Source organism: Carassius auratus, chromosome 32, assembly GCF_003368295.1.
Source record: "Carassius auratus strain Wakin chromosome 32, ASM336829v1, whole genome shotgun sequence".
NCBI lineage: Eukaryota > Metazoa > Chordata > Actinopteri > Cypriniformes > Cyprinidae > Carassius > Carassius auratus.
This window is the reverse complement of record NC_039274.1, coordinates 32368982-32388183: the sequence shown is the minus strand read 5'-3', so window position 1 is coordinate 32388183 and position 19202 is coordinate 32368982. Positions and strand designations below refer to the sequence as shown.

Sequence of the window (19202 nt, the reverse complement as noted above, 5' to 3'; positions counted from 1 at the left end):
ATTTACACAATTTGTATTCATGTACACATGTAAGAGGAAGACAAGACAAGACCAGACCAAGAGGAACAGATAAGAACCCTCTCAAAACATCTCTTGAGCTGACTTCATATAGTTCATGTCTTCTCTCATTTCAGCTACTTGATTAAAAAAATTGTTAGTTAAGAAGCCTGGTTGGGATGACAGCAAACCAGCATCTAAAGCAAATGAAGAGCAGTTGGTTGAGTTATGCTTTCAATATCAGATCTCGGATATAAAGCTCTTTTACTATATACAAAAGGCTTGGATATTTTGTCCTGTGGCATGTTGTAGTAAATGTTTCCAAATACTGAGGAATAATTCCTCTTGCCCTAGTGCTCAGGACCAAAAGATCAATTATGTTATGCACATTGTAGCCGTCACAGAACAGTTTAATGTGGCCTCGATGGAATATTTGACATTTTTTTCTCCCCATCCAGATATTAATAAGCTGTACCGGCTGACAGGAGTGGAAAACAAACCCACTGTGTTCCTGTTTAATGACACACAGATTGTTGACGATTCCTTCCTAGAAGACATTAACAACATCCTGAGCTGAGGGTGGGTGCCCAATCTCTATAAGCAGACGAGCTTGATGAGGTGTGTGTGTTTGTATACATTTTTAATGTGTGTGACTGTAGGTTCATCTTCTGCATGACAATAAGAGTAGATCTTTAACATGTTTCATTTGATTAGATTCAGACTGCTCTGTCAGAATCAGCCAGGAAGGACAATAATCTGGAGAAATCAGACGCCATGTTTAACTACCTGATAGAGCGTGTCAGAAACATCCTGCACACTGTGCTGTGCATGAGCTTTTTAGGAAATCCATTCAGATGCAATTTTCTTTTTTACCATGTTTTATTTACATGACAAAAAACTGCATTGATGTTGCTAAGCATTTGCAGCAGCTACATATAATGAGAAATGGGGCAAACAACAATGCTAATTGAGTAAAATATTGATGTCACTTAAAAAATGAAAACGTTGGCAATTAAATTATAATGGGATGTGGTTTTTCTGTATGTTCCACATGAATTGCATTAAATGAATTGCATGAATTGATTACATTGCTGTGTAATTTTACTGTTCTGAAACAATAGAATTTGTATTATTATTAATACTTTTTATTTAACTGTACATTTGTATTGTTGTATTATTTTTTATCATTTTCACAATAGTTACTTTACTGATTTTTTTATAATTGAAAAATGTTATTATTATTATTAAAAATACAGTATTAATACTAGTATTTTATTTTACAGTGCAATTGTATTATTGCAATAGTAATTTATTTCCTCATTGTTTTCCTTTTTTTTAAGGAGTGTAGATAAAGACTACAAGAATATGCAATCTATGTCTGTTATAGTGTGGCAGGCATGGACATGCTGTGCCAGTCCCACACTATGGATATCTCATGGAAAGGCATTACTGTGACCCACCATCACTTCAGCATTCAGAGTCTCCACAAAATCCCATGTGCGTGGATTTAATACAGCTGACTGTTATACAGCACACATGCACCCCTACTGCTTATAATCTAACACGCTCAAATAGGGAGTCAGCCTTGATTAACATGCTCACATTGAGATCCTTCCTGTGGCTTCTTATGGCTTAAGATTTCTCTCTGTAGGCTTGATTCGCAGTGAATGGCAATACACGGTTTAACCAAACAGACCCGTGCACAGTATAGCTGCTTATGAATCAAGTGATGACTCAGTGAGTGAGTCAAAGTGGATGACATACGACTGTGTGAAGTTAGAGGAAACAACAGAAGACAACCTCTATGCCACTGTCAGAATTCACACACATCAGGAAGACAAAGCTATGTCCTCCATCTACAATCTTTTTTACTGTGTGCTGTTGTAAACTCACAAGTGTCTTCATGAACGATGTAGTAAATTTGGCTTCCCCTCTCTCTCTTTCTGTTTACTTTTCCATCTTTAGCTTGCTGTGTCTCTAGTCAATTTCAGCTTCAGGGGCTTTATTGGCATGACGAACAACAGTGTGTTTGTATTGCCAAAGCAGTAGCAGCTTAGCTGCAGACCATAGTTATAGTGTACCAAATCAATAATGATAAAATATGACAATGAAAATAACAAGGTGAAGCTATAATACAGGTAAATATTAGGTTAAATGAGAGAAAGCGATAAGTAGATGCAGTACATTGTCCACTGGCCCCCAGATGCTGGCTGGTAAAAACATTCTTGCTTGGTAATTATTCCTGTCACACTTACAGCACTATAGAACCATGCATGGAAATGTTCTCGTTAATCACTCGTTTGCATCTGCCATTACATGAAGAAGGCGTTTGTGTGTAATGTGACCCGTAGGGCCCTGACTCATTAAATATGACAGCCCGAATCATCTAAGCACTCACTCTTATTGGTCTGGCAGTGGTCTGACTTTAATTAGCATGATTGGACCGGTGGGTGATATTAGTGTTAGTGACAAATCAATGCAAACCAATGCAAACCATCTTGAACTGTCTACATAATAAAGGTTTTGTGGGTATGTTTGCTTGTGTGTGTGTGTGTGTGTGTATATTTGTTTAGGAACCGTATTTAACAGTACCCAGCACTTGTGAACTGCATGACGATAGACTGCTTCTCTGAATGGCCATGTGGCACTCGCCTAACCTGATTTTACCGCGTGGATGGGGTGAGACACGTCAACAGAAAGACGATCAATTGATTTACAAATGCTGTCAGTGTACTACACACAAATACACAAAGAAATGTTATGGGTTAAATAAGTTCAACTCTACCCTATTAAATGATTTTGACATGAATATCAGTTTGTTAACATCAATAATGAAAAACTACAGATGTACTTACAGTAGAAGCAAGCACACGGCAGTTGCCTCCTAGACTTGACACCTAGACTTGTTAGGATGGAACAATATTTGCCCGAAATACAACTATTTGAAAATCTGGACTCTGAGGGTGCAAAAAAAATTAAAAAACGGAGAAAATCGCCTTTAAAGCTTCCCAAATTATGTTCTTAGCAATGCATGTTACTAATCATAACCTAAGTTTTAATATATTTATGGTAGGAAATTTACAGAATATTTTCATGGAACATGATCTTTACTTAATATCCTGATGATTTATCGCATAATAGAAAAATCTATAATTTTGACCCATACAACGTATTTTTGGCTATTGCTACAAATATACCCCAGCCCCTTAAGACATATTAGAATGATTTCAGAAGGATCATGTGATAATTTTCCATTGCAGACATCAATCACTGAGTGCAACTTTAAATTTGTTGTTTAATTTAACCTACGTAGAATATTAATATTTCATACACTCTACACTCTATAAGTCCAATAAAATCAGTGACACTGACCTTTGGGCTTTAATTTCCAGTCTTTTTGAGGTACTTCATCTCTTAGTGGCTGTTATTGAATCATAATTGAATTTCAAGTGTCGAGTTTCATCAGGAGTCTCTGACTCTCTCATCCTTCATCTCTGTGTTTCATCTTCTTTTGTTTCCTTTGAGAGAGATGTCATACAACCAAGTTTCTTTTTGCTCACTGTTTTTGAAATATAAATAGTTTTGACACTGTTGTTTCGAGTGAGTTCAAGACTAGCTTTGTTTTAGTCTGTTTTAGGATTAGTTTGGGTTTATTATACTTCAGTTGTGACCTTGTGCAAGATTTCTCTGGTGGCTTCACAGATCCAGACTGAAGTTGCCTGTATCTTTGTGACCCTGCACAAGCCCGTGGCCCAGTTCTCTCTCAGGATAAAAGTAGAACTGAATTACGTCACACCCACCAACTTCTGGAGCTGGTTTCTGGATACAGGAAGTAGGAATCAAACACACTTTTTTCCAGATTTCTCTTTCCTTTTGTTCGTTTTTTAGCAGGCATGATGATTTAAAAAAAAATGTGATAGTTTCCTGTTCCTATTTTACTGTTGTTTGCTAATTGTATTTCTAACTAAGATAAAATATTTATTCTGCAACACTCTCTCAGGTTTCTGCCTGAGAAGCGTGGTGAGCTTGGAGAGCAAGTGTCTAAGTTGAGAAATGGCTTGTTTAAGATCGACAACATGCTCAGTAAGGTGGGGGCCATGTCTGTAGAGTTGAAAGAGGCCAAGAAGAAAGTGGCTGAGTTCCAGAAACAGTGTGAGGAATATCTGGTTGTCATTGTGCAGCCGAAGAGAGAGGCAGAGGAACAGCAGAAGGTGTGTGTGTGTGTGTGTCAGTCTGTCTAATGTTGAGGCTCTTTATTAGGGATGAAAGGTATGAAAAAACTCTTATATTATGGCATGAATAATTACAACTGATCACGGTGAGAGTATACTGTACATTGTGATATGGTCATTTTTGTGGAAAAAATTATTATCACAACCTTGAAATAATAGGAACTTCATCTTTTTTTTGACTCAAACAAAAAGACAACATTTTCAAAGTTTAACTTTGTAATATTACAGTTAAACACAAAATACTTTTAATTTATTATAATATATAATAGAGTACATATATTTAAAATACATACTATTCAGCTGGTATATACAGTCACACTGCTCAGTAGCCCTGTTTTTTTGTAATTGCATGCTGATGTTTGTGTTTGGTAAGATGATCTGTGTCTGTGTGCATTTGTGTGTTGGTTTTTATTTTGTATGTGTTGGGTAGCGTGCATTCTTGGAATATTTATAACCTCCTAAGACGGGTGTGTGTCTTAATGTGCGTGTCTGTGTAGGTGATGAGTGCTCACAGTGAGAAAATAGAAGAAGAATAAATAAAGTGTAAAGCAATGGCTGAGAACGCTCAGAGAGACCTAGATGAAGTGATTCCTGCTCTAGAATCAGCCATGAAGGTCATTCTGCATTCATGCGACTATTACTTTCAGTACAATATAATACAACTATCTGAATATGTGACATAATGTTTTCATCAGCACATGAAACTGTGGTAATGTTGTTGGTCTGTCTTCAGGCTCTGGAGTTGCTGAATAAGAAAGATATGATGAAGTCTTATGGCAGGCCTCCAGCTCTTGTGGAAACCGTCGTGCAGGCAGTTATGATTCTCAGAGGATGTGATCCAACTTGGGCAGAGGCCAAAAGGCAACTGGGTACGAGAAAGAGAAAGTTCCAGATCTTTATTAAATCACTCCATCACACTGATGTCTCACATGGAATCAGGCATGAAATCCATACCAGACTACTGTATAGCCAAAATCACATGAGCCAAACAGGGAAAGGGGTGGGTTGGGTGATTCATTAGCATGCCAGGGTATATTTAAAAAGGTCAGCACAATGTGATAGAAAGCACATAACCATAGAACAGATTGTGGGGGGGGGGGGGATGAAATATGTGCTTGCCTGAGGCTGAATTCAAGCCATTTGTTTTAGAAGAGGCCAGCTTCATTAAGCAGTTGGTGAATTTTGATAAGGACAACGTCTCCGACCATGTGCTGAAGACCATTGGACAGTACTGCAAGCAGCTCGACTTCCAGACAGAGATCATCAGACGGGTCTGGTTTGCTGCAAAGTCCCTCTGCATGTGGGTGAGGGCCATGGAGGGCCATGGAGGTACAGCAGTAGTGAGTTACACGAATGCTCTGCTGCCCTTATTATGAAAAAATAAAAATAAAAATTCTAAAGTTTACACCAAGAACAAAACCATGCTACCATCAGCACCAATAGTTCATTCAAAGCACTTTAAAGGTACCATGAAATCAAAATTCACCATTCTTATTGTATAGCTTAAACTTTTTTTTATGGAATATTTCAGTGTTTATTATAAATGATTTATCTGTGCACATTAAGTTCTCCTCCCCCTTGCAACATTATATATTATCTATGATGATGTGTGCATCAATGCAATGACCGAGCAATAAATTCTCCTCTCCAGCAACCTGTCACTTACATGAGATTGCAGTAATTAGAAAATGACAGCCATCCAATAATTTTCCAATAGACAAAATCAAACAAACAAACAAAAAGTTTCTCATACTGTAGATATGCATCACAACAGGGAAGAAAAGACAATGCAATTTCTGTTTCATGTTGAAGGCTATACTATTGACAATGGACATTTTTTGCCTGCTAAATGTTCTAATACCTATGTGTATGAGTGTACGCATCAAGTATACGGCCATATCTACAGGGTGGTTGAGCCAAAGAGAGCCAGGCTGCATGGAGTAATGACTCAGAGAGGTCAGCATGTGTCAGTCTGTCCAGCAACATATTTGAGCATGCGTGTGGGCGTGACTTTATGTTAATGCTATTCACGTGATAATAATGCATTCAAAAGTAGTATACTGAGCAAGTTTTTTCATTTAAAAGTAGGCCTACTTCTATATGAACAAAAGTGTAATAACATTTGGTTTGCAAACACTTTAAACGAATAAGGTTCTTTTTACAGCAGTGTTCCTTTTAGCAGTTAAAATATTTAATGTAGCCTAAATCTCAACTTATAATATTAATGTAATCAAGTTAAATATAAAACAAGCAATTTGTCAAAGTTAACAAAACAATTCACTTTGTTGAGCGAAAGCGCTTTTCTGCTGTCTTCATGTGCTGTCGGAAATTTCCAACTTATAAAGTCATGATTACGAGCTCCTTGCATTAATTTCTGTTAAAAATAACAACGGACAGTGGTTTGTGAATGCTGATCCGTAGCCTAAATAATTTGACTGGGAGCATCCCCTCCTGTGACCCATGATTTGTCTGTATGTGTATTCAGAGCCACAGGAATGTACAAGAGGCAAATGTGCAAACAGGTTGCCACTGTCAGTGTGTCAATGTGAGGTAGTGAATAAAAAATATCTTACTGATAAAGTGAACATTAAGTGGAGACATGGAGATGTTAAGATGCTGGTTTTGAGTTTAGGAGTCTGATGGCCTGGGGGAAGAAACTCCTCCTGAGTCTCTCGGTTTTTGCCATCAGGCTACGGAAGCGCTTACCAGATGGCAGCAAAGTGAAAAGATGGTTACTGGGGTGGACAGAGTCCTTGATGGTTTTAATAGCTCTGCTTTTGCAGTGTTTGAGGTAGATGTCTGGCAGAGAGAGGTAAGCAGACCCAGAGATGCACTCAGCTATGCGCACAACTCTCTGCAGGGCTTTGCAGTAAAATAATTAATTCTGTCCTTCTTGTCTTAGCCTATCTTTAGCACCCAGTATAAACTTGGTTCTTATGGGTTTTATTGATACATGGGTCAACTAAGATCCGATGCATCTAGAGCAGTTACTGTGAGTTACTGTAATTTTGTGCTGAATACTGGTTCAGTATTGCATAGTATTGCACACTTCGTAGAACCTGATTTTACCAAGTAAGACATGTTCCTGGGACAACATCTTTGTTGTCCCTGAAACAACATTGTGATTAACCAATCAGATTTCAAGAACCAGTTTACAGATTTTGTGAAGTTTATGCTTAAAATCACTGTTTGGTGCTTGTACATCAGTGTCATTCATCTATCATTTCCTCTGATTTTAGGGATTACTCATGGTTAAGGTTAGGTTTTGGTGTAGGGATATGGTCAAGAATAAATTTTTGGAGTAAAATGCTGTTCCAGGGTCAACAAAATATGTTGACCTAGGAACACATCTAACTCAGCAAAATCAGGACGTGCTGCACACTTCACAGGTTATGGCATTATGCAGGTGACAGCTCTAACACTTAAATTCTCTTTCCTCTCATTCATATGTCCTTGCTCGAATCCTCTGCTACTCTGTTCATCTCTAGGTGAGAGAACTGGGGGTGCCGTGTTCTCCAGGGTTCAGCTTTGCAATGTTCCTGTCTAAACCCATGGCAGTGCACGAATGGAATATCCAAGGCCTCCCGTCTGATGCCTTTTCCTCCGAGGACGGAGTCATCGTCACCCGTGGCAACCGGTCAGGCCCAGAGAGCCAATCCCTTACCACTAATTAGAATAATGATGATATCTCATGAATAATGAGCAGTAATGAATAGTGATTGGAGAATAATTATCAAAAGATAATAGAAAAGCTCAGTTTTCTCTGATTGTTCATTTATAACTAAAGATAATTTCCTCCCTTACTCATACAGTACATGTACACACACCAAACTGATTAATGACATTTTGAGATTATGGATTATTAGGAAATGTGAGAGCTAATGTTTCTCTCTCCCTGTCCTTCCCCACAGATAGCCACTAATGGTGGACCCTCAAGGACAAGTGGATTAAGAACATGAAGTCCAAATGGATGTATCTCTCACACACATTACCATGTATATGAGTTAGAATCCTTGTACTGAACACAGACTACATTATTTTGCCATAAATGTCTTTGTAACAAATAGAGACATCAGACATCGGCTTGATTGTTTTTAATATAAGAGGTTCTATTTATAGCACATGTAAAAGCCCTTTCACACAAAAAAAGGGTAATGAATAAACCTCAGGCTGAAGGAAAAATAAATTCACGTCTTTACTGTAGAACACAAGGGAAGGTTAAACACTCTTCAGCAATAAAAAAAACAATGAAGCACAATTGTTAGTTTATCTAAAGTTATTTTTGCTTATTAGTATGGAGGAACTGGATCATCAAATATCAGCAGCAAAGACATTATTTAACAAAATGGGATGTGTCATATAATATATTTAATTATAGCAGGTTTGCATCATATTCTGAGTTTGATTAATCATTTTGTTGAATACTAAATCTGTTTTTTTTTTTTTTCTTGGGGGGTTGTAGGATGAATTAATGCACGTTCACATTTATTCTAGAACTACATTATGTTCACACAGAGCACACAACAACTCTGTACTCTGATTTCTCCCAACATGGGGACAGGAGACTTGTCAGTCAATAAATGGGAAAACAAAGTAACTGGCGTTACATTTTTGAGAAAGTAACTCAGATATTTACTTGTAAATTAAAAAGTAATGCGTTACTTTACTACTTGAAAAAGGTAATCTGATTAATCGACACACAAACACAAACAGAATGGTAGGTGGATGGATAGGTGGATAGGCTGTCAGGTGTGTTCAGAAGGAGATATAGGAGGACACATACTTTCATTTCATCTCTCAGGATAATTTGCTGTTCAGCTTCAGCCTCTGTTCTTCGTCTCTCTCTGTCTGTGACCTTTTCCTCCTCTTTGCAGGTCTTTTCTCGTCTGTGGTGGTGAGTGTCTGGAGCGGCGAGTGCCGTTCACACGCTACAGTTAAATGCTGACATTTACAAACAATAACAAAATGACAGAGCCGAAGCCTCTTTTCTGCCTCCTCCAGCTTTTCTCTGTCTCTATCACATCCCATTTTCTTTCTTCAATGTCCATTTATCACTTTTGAGTCATATTTATCCTCTTTGCTACCTTTACTTTTTTCTTCTTTGTTGATGTCATTATCTTGTCCTCTGTGTGTCCTTCGTGTTCTCTTCTAGTCTCACGTTGTCTCTCTCTCAGGGGTTGAAGGTTATAGACCTGCAGATGCAGTGGGGATACATCCTGGGGAATGCAGTGCAGTTTGGTTCCCCGATTCTTTTGCAAAACATCCTTCTAGATCCTTCACTGGCAACCATCCTCAACAATCCCTCACACAAGTTGGCCAGTCCCTTCTATATACACACAAACAAACACACGACTCAACATTTGCTGATAACATTGCTTAGGTTCATGTTTTGTATTTATACATATGTGTCTGTCAGTAGCATGAAATAGATTTTAAGATGTTAATTTAAAGGTTATTTTACATTTTAAAAAAAGTATTTTTGTTGGAAATATATCTTTAAATCATACAAATCATAATGCATAATGAAGTTTAATAGCTAAAAAAAAATGTTTTACAGATTTAGCCTGGCAAGGTTTAAATCTCACAAGGAATGAGGAAAAATTGTATATCTCTTGTGTGTGTGTTCTGCAGGTGGGTTTTTCTTGTCAAAACTGGGAGATGAAGTGGAATACAGTCCTGAATTCAGATTTTACACAACCACCAAATCCACATTACACTCCTGAAATCTCTTCCAAAACCACCATTGTCAACTTTGCTGTTAAAGAACAGGCCAGTGTGTATGTTAATGAACTTGTTCCCAAGACAGAGGTCTTTGAGGATGAAACATGACTCTGTGTGCATCAGGGTCTGGAGGCCCAGCCGCTGGGGATCGTGGTGAGGAAGGAGCGTCCTGAGCTGGAGAAACAGAAGGACTCTGATGATCAGCATCGCCTCTGCCAAGAGGAAACTGCACGAGCTGGGGGACGAGGTCCTGAGGTGGGCGGCACACACACATGCATGTCACAGCTCTGCATTAACACCTTTATACAAGTGCCACTAACACATCTGTGATTCTAATCAACAGTGTATTTATACTAGCAATTCTCAGTTTTGCACGCATCCATTTTGTTTATGTGTGTGTACAGGTTGCTGAATGAGGCGTCCGGCTCCCTGCTGGTGAACACCCTGCAGTCCTCCAAAGTCACGGCCACAGAGGTTGCAGAACAACTGGAGATCAGCGAACTGACTGAGATGAGCCAAACTGATACCCCCAGAGAGGTGAGAGAGAAAGAGAGAGGGATGAGGGGGAGGTCAAGGAGAGAGAGATGGTGTGAGCGAGGGTGCTGAAAGGGTTGCCAGATTGGATTAAAGATTGCACCTCTGAATAAGGCAGAGAGAAAAAAAGACTGCTGAGATGAGGATTTTGATAGCGAGAGAGGCAGATAAAGCTTTAGACACCACTCTTTGTGTGTTTGTGTGTGTTCAGGCCTACCAGCCCTGCGCCCAGAGGGTGTCTATCCTGTTCTTTGTACTGAACGATCTGGGCTATATAGATCCCATGTATCAGTTCTACCAGAAAGACTCGGGAGATAGAGGAATGTACGAAGCATACATTTATTGACAGCTCAGCGAGCACAATTATAAATTTCTTTGGCGGAAGGCCCCGTCCATGGTTCGTAATCCGAGGGTAGCGAATCTGCATTTCCTGCCTGAAGACGAAGGCAGGGGCGCAGCAGACCCCCCTGGAAGGTAAGGACAGGACCATCCTGGTGGTGGTGGGGAGGGTTGAGGTTGTTGTCGCGTTGGCATCTGCGAACTCAAACATGTGTAAGTACGATCTTCTATACAGGAGTATAAAGACGTGATTGGATAATGATGAAGGTAATTAGTGACGAAGTGATTGAGTCTTCATGGCAGAACTTAGGCTAAAGCTTCCATTTCTCTCTGGATGCCTACATCAACCTGTTCAACCTGAGTATAGAGAGCAGCCCCCGCAGCCACAAACAACCTCAACAGACACACTTATGCAGTGTACAGGTCTGAAACACAAACTCACACACTATGCAGTTACTATGCAGTTTTTGGAGGGTATTTTCACTGTACTTTGTAATTTTATTGTAAATTTTATTTTTTTAAAAAATCTATATTTTTTGTGAAAATTACATATACTCTATACTCTACCAATCAGTGAGATTTTTGAAAGAGGCCTCTTAAGCTCAACAAAGCTGCTTTTATGTGATCTACAATACAATTAAAAGAAAAATATTGTGAATTATTATTACTATAGTAAAAATAAAAACTGTATATAAATAAATATATTTCAATATGTAATCTATTATTTATTAAGCTGACTTTCAGAGTGATGTCAGAGAGTTCGACTGTTTGATCGAGGACTGTTTGAGTGTCACAAGCTCCGGTTCAGTTTCCAAATGTGTGCCAAGATCCTGGAGGTGTCCAGGAAGTTCAACACTGATGAATACAGTTTTTTTCTCCTGGGGGGGACTGGTGAGGGCTGCATGTGGGAGTGTGTTTGTGTGGATACTGGTTCTGAAAGTGGATTATGGGAAAGGATTGTCTTGACTTGTTTAAAAATTAAAAAGTCCTCATGTTACATAAACCATTTTGTGTGGTGTGTGTATGTGCGTTAGGTTCTGGATAAGGAGAAGCAGATGGATAACCCTTGTTCTAGCTGGCTGTCGGACTCTAACTGGGACAACATAACTGAACTGGATAAACCGACTAATTTCCATGGACTCGTGGCCTCGTTTGAGCAGTACACTCGAGACTGGCACCTCTGGTACACCAATCCAGAACCAGAGAAAGCACCGCTTCCTACTAATATATCTGCATGTTTTTTTACGTGCATGCAGTTTTACTTAGTGTCTGCGATTCCAGCTCATGACCGGGATCTTTTATCGCTGGAACGGCTCCAACTTTCAGTATTAAATGATTGCAAATTAAACATTTGTTACTGAAATTATGGGAACAAACACACTTGTGAAACTCTGTTCCAGTCTTGGATAAACAAGCCGCATCCACTGTTCACGTAACGCTGGGTTCTTGGGAAAGCCGAACAAGGTTATCTTTCCCTCACAACCAAGAAACACACTTCTTTGGAGACATTCTTCTCAAGCAAGTCCTGTGTAGCGCTTTCGACGGCTTCTTTAACCTTAATGAAGCACGTTGATGCTTTTGTTGTGGTTGATTTGTGCACGCATTCTTCCAGGTATGAGTGCCAATACAAGGAAGTCCGCAATTCATGTCATCATGAAGAGCCATTTTCAAAAAAAAAAAAAAAAAAAAAACTTTCTGAAGTGTATTTTGCACAGAAATACTCCGTCATAAGTCCATAAGTTTTTTAAACTTTAGTCATGTTTAGCATTGGAATCCAACACTTTTAACAGTCTAAATAACTCTGAATTAAAATCTAAAGAATCATTTGTTTGGGAATCAGTTTGGATTACACTTGCAATGGTTGATGGTTTTGATTTGCAGTAAAGAACAGATTCATAAATGCCTTTCATTTGGAAATCGGAGCCAATGTCCGAGTTATATGGATTTAAAATGGTGTTCTGTCCACACTGGCAGGAGAATACATAGACCATTAACTGAAGCAAATATCATTCAGTTCTGGTACTTAACAAAATAGTCCATGGTTCGCAGATCCTAGTTAGGGAATAGAAAATATCATTAAAGCAATATGAAAACAATTAAAGTCAATGAAAAGTCCCCTTTTAAAGTTAGTGAAGTGAAACACATTATCAGCTTGTTCCTTAATTTCCCTCTTCATTTTTCTTCCCTCTCTCCCTTCCTGACCTGATTGCCAAAATCTGTCTCTCTTTTCCCTGTCTTTTGCTCTCTGGAATGAGCTGCAGAGGATCATTCCGACAGAATCGCGTCTCTCTCTGCGTCATGACTTTCGTCATCAATAACCTGGGCTCTCAGTTAGTAAGGCTGTAAGTGACACACGCACACACAACAAATAAACAAACAAGCTAGTATTACAATGAATCAATGAGCAAAGAAATTCACTTTTTTGTTCTTTATATTATAGTGGCTTTTGGGTGAGATGTGAAAATGGCAAAGTTTTGTGGAGTTGGAGTTGCACTCCTCTCTGGAGTTGCACCAAAACCCATTTACCCTGTGAGTGTGTGTGTCAGGTTTAGTGGACAGCACCATGAGGACTCCTCTGATCGTTGTGCTGTCCCCTGGTGTGGACCCAACGGCAGCACTGGTTCTGCTGGCAGAGACGTCCGGTGTGGTTCAGCGCTTCTTTGCCCCCTCGCTCAGGGCCAGGCACCCATCGCACCGCAGCTGATCAAATAGCAAGTCGCAAATGGTGAGGTTATCTCTCTACCTCTGTTTTTGCGTATTTTATCTGCCTTTTTTTTGCTTCCTGTCCTACCTCTTAACGATTCCCCCTTAAAATTCTTTACTAAGATGAGTAGATTGGAGATTGGGAGTTATAGGATCAGTACAATTATTATTTTTTTATTTTTCTTTGTTTTTGGTTTTTAAAGAAATACTTTTATTCGGCTATTTAATTGCAATAAATTGATCAAAAGTGAGAGTAAAAGCATTTACAAAGTTACAAAAGATTTATTTTTCAAATAAATGTTTTTTATTATTATTTTTTATTATTTTTTTACTTTCTATTCATCAAATAATCTTTAAAAAAAATGAATCTGTTTCCACAAATATTGAGAAGCACATTGATATTAGTAAGACATATTTCTTGAGTGCCAAAAGTGTATTACAATGATTTCTGAAGGATAACGTGACACTGAAGACTGAAGTAATGGCTGCTGAAATTTCAGATTTGTCATCACAGGAGTAAATAATATTTTAAAGATGTAATTATACTTAACAATATCACTATACTGTATTTTTAAATAAATAAACGCAGCCTTGATGAGCATAAGCGATTTATTTCAAAAACATCATTTTAATGGCAGTATACGGTATATATTCTACTTTCAACCAAAAGTAACTTTATTTGACTTTTACAGGAGTGCTTTCCACACTCTCTTTGACCCTGAGAATTAAACACTTTGTAGCATACATTTACATATATGCATTTGGCAGATGCTTTTATCCAAAGTGACTTACATTGCATTCAAGTCATACATGTTATTAGTTATTCCCTGGCAATCCATGACCATGATGTTGCAAGCGCCATGCTCTAATTTGAGTTCAGGAATGTTGTTCCTGTAGATTTAGTAGCCTCTATAGTCTCTAGTCTCTAAATTGCATCTACTGACTAGCCTCTTCACACTTGTAATGAGTAACAGTGCCTCACCAGGTGGCTACAGTAAATGTGTGAATGTTTGTGATGTCACAAAATACAAGGGGTGATCCATATTTAGGGATTATAGGGTGAATGAATAACATAGGGAAAATGCTCCTTTGTCTATAGTTGATAAGTAATGCCCTAGCAACTGAATAGAAATATGCAGTTTAATTCATTAAGCGATCTTGTATCCTTGTGTTCTCACAATACGTCATCAACCGCTGAAGTTCAAATCCAGTACAAGAACGCAAGTAGAGAAGAGCTCCCAGAGGAATGCTGAGGGCAGAGCTTAAGATTCACCAACAAAACACAGACATTTTATGCAGTTTTACATAGCGCTTCTGCTACCTGGGATCTTTTATCGCTGGGATGGCTCCATCTTTCAGTATCAAATGATGTGCTAATCCAGCATTGAACTAAGCATTGTTTCTAAAACCTTTGTCACCAAAATGATGGGAACAAACAATCAACACTTGCAAAACTCTGTTGCTTTCCCGGAAAAACAAGCTGCATCCACTGTTCACGTAACGATGGGTTCTATGGGAAGCTGAACAAGGTTATCTTTCCCTCACAACCAAAAACACACTTTTTTGGAGACATTCTTCTCGAGCAAGTCCTGTGTAGTGCTTTCAACGACTTTAGTAACCTTTATAAAGCACATTGAAGGGCATGCTCTTGCTCTCGCACTGGTTGATGTGTGTGTGTGTGTGAAGTACCCATACAAGGAATTCCGCCCTTCAAGACATCATGAAGGGCCATGCTCAAGAAAAAAAAACTTTCTGAAACTTGTGTGAGCTGGATAAGCTAGTAGATGATTTACAAGTCCAAGAATGTCATCCAGATTTCCGACTGTGGTTAAGCTCCTCCCCTTCCCCAGAATTCCCCATTGCTATCCTGCATGCAGATCAAAATCACTACTGAGCCACCCAGGGTACACACACACACACACACACACACACACACACACACACTTTACACACTATAGACAGATGTTTGAAATGGTGTGTGGATGTGGAGTGTGTAATAAAAGTGGTCTGTCTGTGTGTGTGTGTGTGTGTGTGTGGGTGGGTGTGTTTTCTGTTGTATGACTCATGTGAAATATATGCATTTTTTTTTGAGAAATTGCATTTTCATACATTTAAAGTGTATTATTTCATGCATTTATTAGCATATTAATTTCATAGCTTCCACACCAACTCCACAATGTTCATGTATATCTTGTATTTTAAAATGCAATTTGTGCCAAACCTCTTCCCAAATAATAATGATTTATTTAAATGTATTATGATAATTGATAATACTCTTTTTTATTTTGCAATACTGTAGTAGTAAAAAAAAACATGAAATCATGCACAAAAAAAGTCCATTAAGAGAAAACCTTCAAAAGCCTTTTTCAGGCCATAAATTTACAAAAGTGCAAAAAGTACAAAAATGTGCACAGTGCATAGACAAAACTTTTTCAATATCAGATCATCATCAGTGTCTGCATATGGATAACACCCATGATCTCAATTATAGATATTTTTCCATACTACTTCGAAAACAAGTCAAAACACACACATACACAAAATAATAATAATAATTCACCTGGATAAAACAAAAACTGTCTGTTTCATTTCAGGCTGCAAAGCAACAAAATTAGATTTTTTTAAAGGGGGGTAAAAATTGAATAAATATTTTCTGCTCATTTTTTTTAGGCTGCAAAATTATTAGGATTTAGTTGAAGGCATGCATCTTACCCTCGCTCATATTCTCGATGAAACTGGATATTCACCTTTGTGTCTTGATGACACTATAGCCTAAATAGCATATCATATTTTTAAGAAGCTGCATATGTAATAGCTATTGCTTATGGCTGTGATATTATTACTCAAAAAGCATGTTTTTAAAAATATACCTTGGTTCAACTTATTCTGTGAACCTATATGCATTTCTGGCGACTTTATGGGTTTGTAAAAACTAATTGTTTACAGCAATTATTCTTTTCTCTTTGTTTTCAGGTGAGTGAAAATCTTCTGAGATTTACTTGGATAAACACTTTTATGAAATAAAACGTTTTGACTTTTTTATTTTCATTATAATGTATATCTTTAACTTTGAGCATTTTTAGATTAAAAACTTGAGTTATTACATTTTTTATTATCCCTAAGTAAAATTTTGGCTGGTTTGCTTCACTTCTGGGGACAACTTTGTCCCCAGACTTCAGCGTAGTAAGTTCAACCATACTCACAGAATCTCTAATGTGTTCTCTGTTCAGTCCAAACACTGAACAGAGTCTTTAGGGTTTGTATAATCATCACTCATAGTCATGATGTATGAACATTTTGAAGAGATAGAGCGTCCCCATATGGCGAGACTGCTTCCCTGACTGAAAAAGAGCAAGAAAAACCCACACACTTTCATGGACAGATCTTCTCATTACTCGCTCACACACAAACTTTGCATTTAGTAGACGTCAAGACATCACACACACACACACACACACACACCCTTTGATCCATGACACCCCTCTTTACCCTGCTGTGAGGATTCCCATGTGTCCTCTTCAGCAGGTCAGTCTGCCGCCACAGTTCTGATCTCATGAAGATCAACAGCTCCTCCATGGGGCCAAAAGTTGAATCTCGTATCGTCTGGTGTTAAATGATACCTACTTGAGTTCCTCTGTCTGCTGGCCTTTCAGGACCCACATCTGTTACTATAGCAACCACATCCTATAATTACCCTCAGTCAGTGCCTGCATGGTGACTTGAGTGCACAGCAGAGGCAGCTTTTGAGTTTTAGGCAGTATAGCAGAAACGAAATAGCATGGATAACTAGACTTGGAGGGTGAAATGGAAATTGCCAGTAATTACAGTTTCTGTGAAGTTTTAGTGACAAACAGTTTAGCTACTATCAGTTATTTGATATGACCTGTAGATAAAAACTAAAGAAAGTGTTATTTTGGGAATGTGTATGAAATTGCCCTACAGCTTTACATTTTTATGAGCCAAAGACTTTTCAAGGGCCCTCTCTTCCTTTGGGGCCCTGGTAATCAGTACTGGTTTTACCACAAATCCGACGCCCCTTATAGTATCTATCTGAAACATGCTAGCAATGTGAATATAGTTATCAGTAACTTCATCAGTTGCCAGCACTGGAGCACCCAGAACTATTCGGACAACCCCCCAGTGCTGACATCACCAGCCAGATCACAGAAGCTTGAACCCACTTCCACACACTGCTGTCTCTACAGCCACAAATCACCAGCACTGGAGCCAGCAGGGAAGATAAAGTGTGTATAAAAATGATATTAGATTTACTGTTCTGATGGCATTGTTGAAGGTCTTTCAGCATATGTGTCACTTTGAGTGTGTAACTCTGTGTTTAGGTGCTGGAACTTTCTTCCGATGTTCTACAGAAGATTAGAGATAGACTGTGAGGGTACTAGGAAGCTGCTGAAGGATGACCTTTCACCTCTTATGGTGTAGTACTGCAGCAGGAGATCCAAAGATACAACGCTGAGCTGCACACCATCAGGTCTGTGTGTGAGAGGATACTAGTCATATGTGATTATGAATAGTATAAGGTAAGGTAGGAGAGAAAATCTGTACACTACCATTCAAATGTTTGAGGTTAGTAAGATTTTTCAACGAAATGAGTCTCTTATGCTCGCCAAGGCTGCATTTAATTATAAAAAATTGTATTACAATTTAAAAATAAGTGCTTAAGTGTATATTTGTGCATATTTTAAAATGCAATTTATCCTTTTCAGCAGGCACTCAGTGTCACATGATCCTTCAAAAATCATTTGAATATGTTAATTTGGTGCTTAAGAAACATATGAACCCAGAATATAAACGCAATCGAAGGTTCACATTAAACGTTTTCCCACAGAAAACAATTATAAAGAAAATAGTAAACCATTTATCTCGTCTGCTTGTCTGTATAAAGCACACATCACCAATAAAGCGTATACTGAATTTGATCTTTTAATATCACTGTTGTAAAAGCACTTTTAGTGTTTTCACACGAAACATTTTAGAATGTCACTGTTTTTCATTGTTTTTTATGTGTTGCAAATGGCCAAGACTTGCATTTTGTTCACTTATCTTTGTTTTATCCTTTAGAGAGATGTCTAAATATTTGTGGACTGGAAATGAAAGGAAAACTGTCAGGCTTGTGCTGCAGTTCTATGGATGTTTTGCCCGCCAGGTCTTCGAGCCAGTCACGTGATTGAAAACCAAAACCAAAAAACGAGTTATACTACAAGGTAACACATGCTCCCTCTGCTTCCTTTGAAATGCTATCTAGGTTAGCATCTTACTAGGTTTTGGAACAGTGCTTTATAACTCTATGAATCTCACACACACCAGGTCGCGTTGTAATACAGCCCTGCGTGAGTGTGTGAGTGTGAAAGTGGGCTGTGAGGTCAGAGGTGTGTGTTCAGCGGAGAGCAACAGGAGTGTGTGAATGAATGGTTGAGAGGATTGCTCTGTGAAAGATGAGGTGAACAGAGCAGCATTTAAAGGATTAAACACACTCTTCTTGGGTTCAAACTCTCTTTGTGTTTGTTATCAACTGAGAGAGGCTCAATTCATGTCAAGAATGCACAGACCTCGGTCCACAAGATGTGTTACTAAAGCCCATGCGTGTGTGTTTAGGTCAACAAGACAGTCTGATTGCCAAACCTTGTATGATAAAGTACAGCCTTACTATTCTGATGT

The 19202-nt window shown here is 38.4% G+C and overlaps 1 pseudogene; it reads left to right on the top strand.

The window, feature by feature from the left end:
* LOC113052439 (dynein heavy chain 2, axonemal-like) overlaps window positions 1-16507 on the top strand; it is an 88673-nt pseudogene extending 72166 nt beyond the window's left edge.
* Window positions 16508-19202: the final 2695 nt, after the last annotated feature.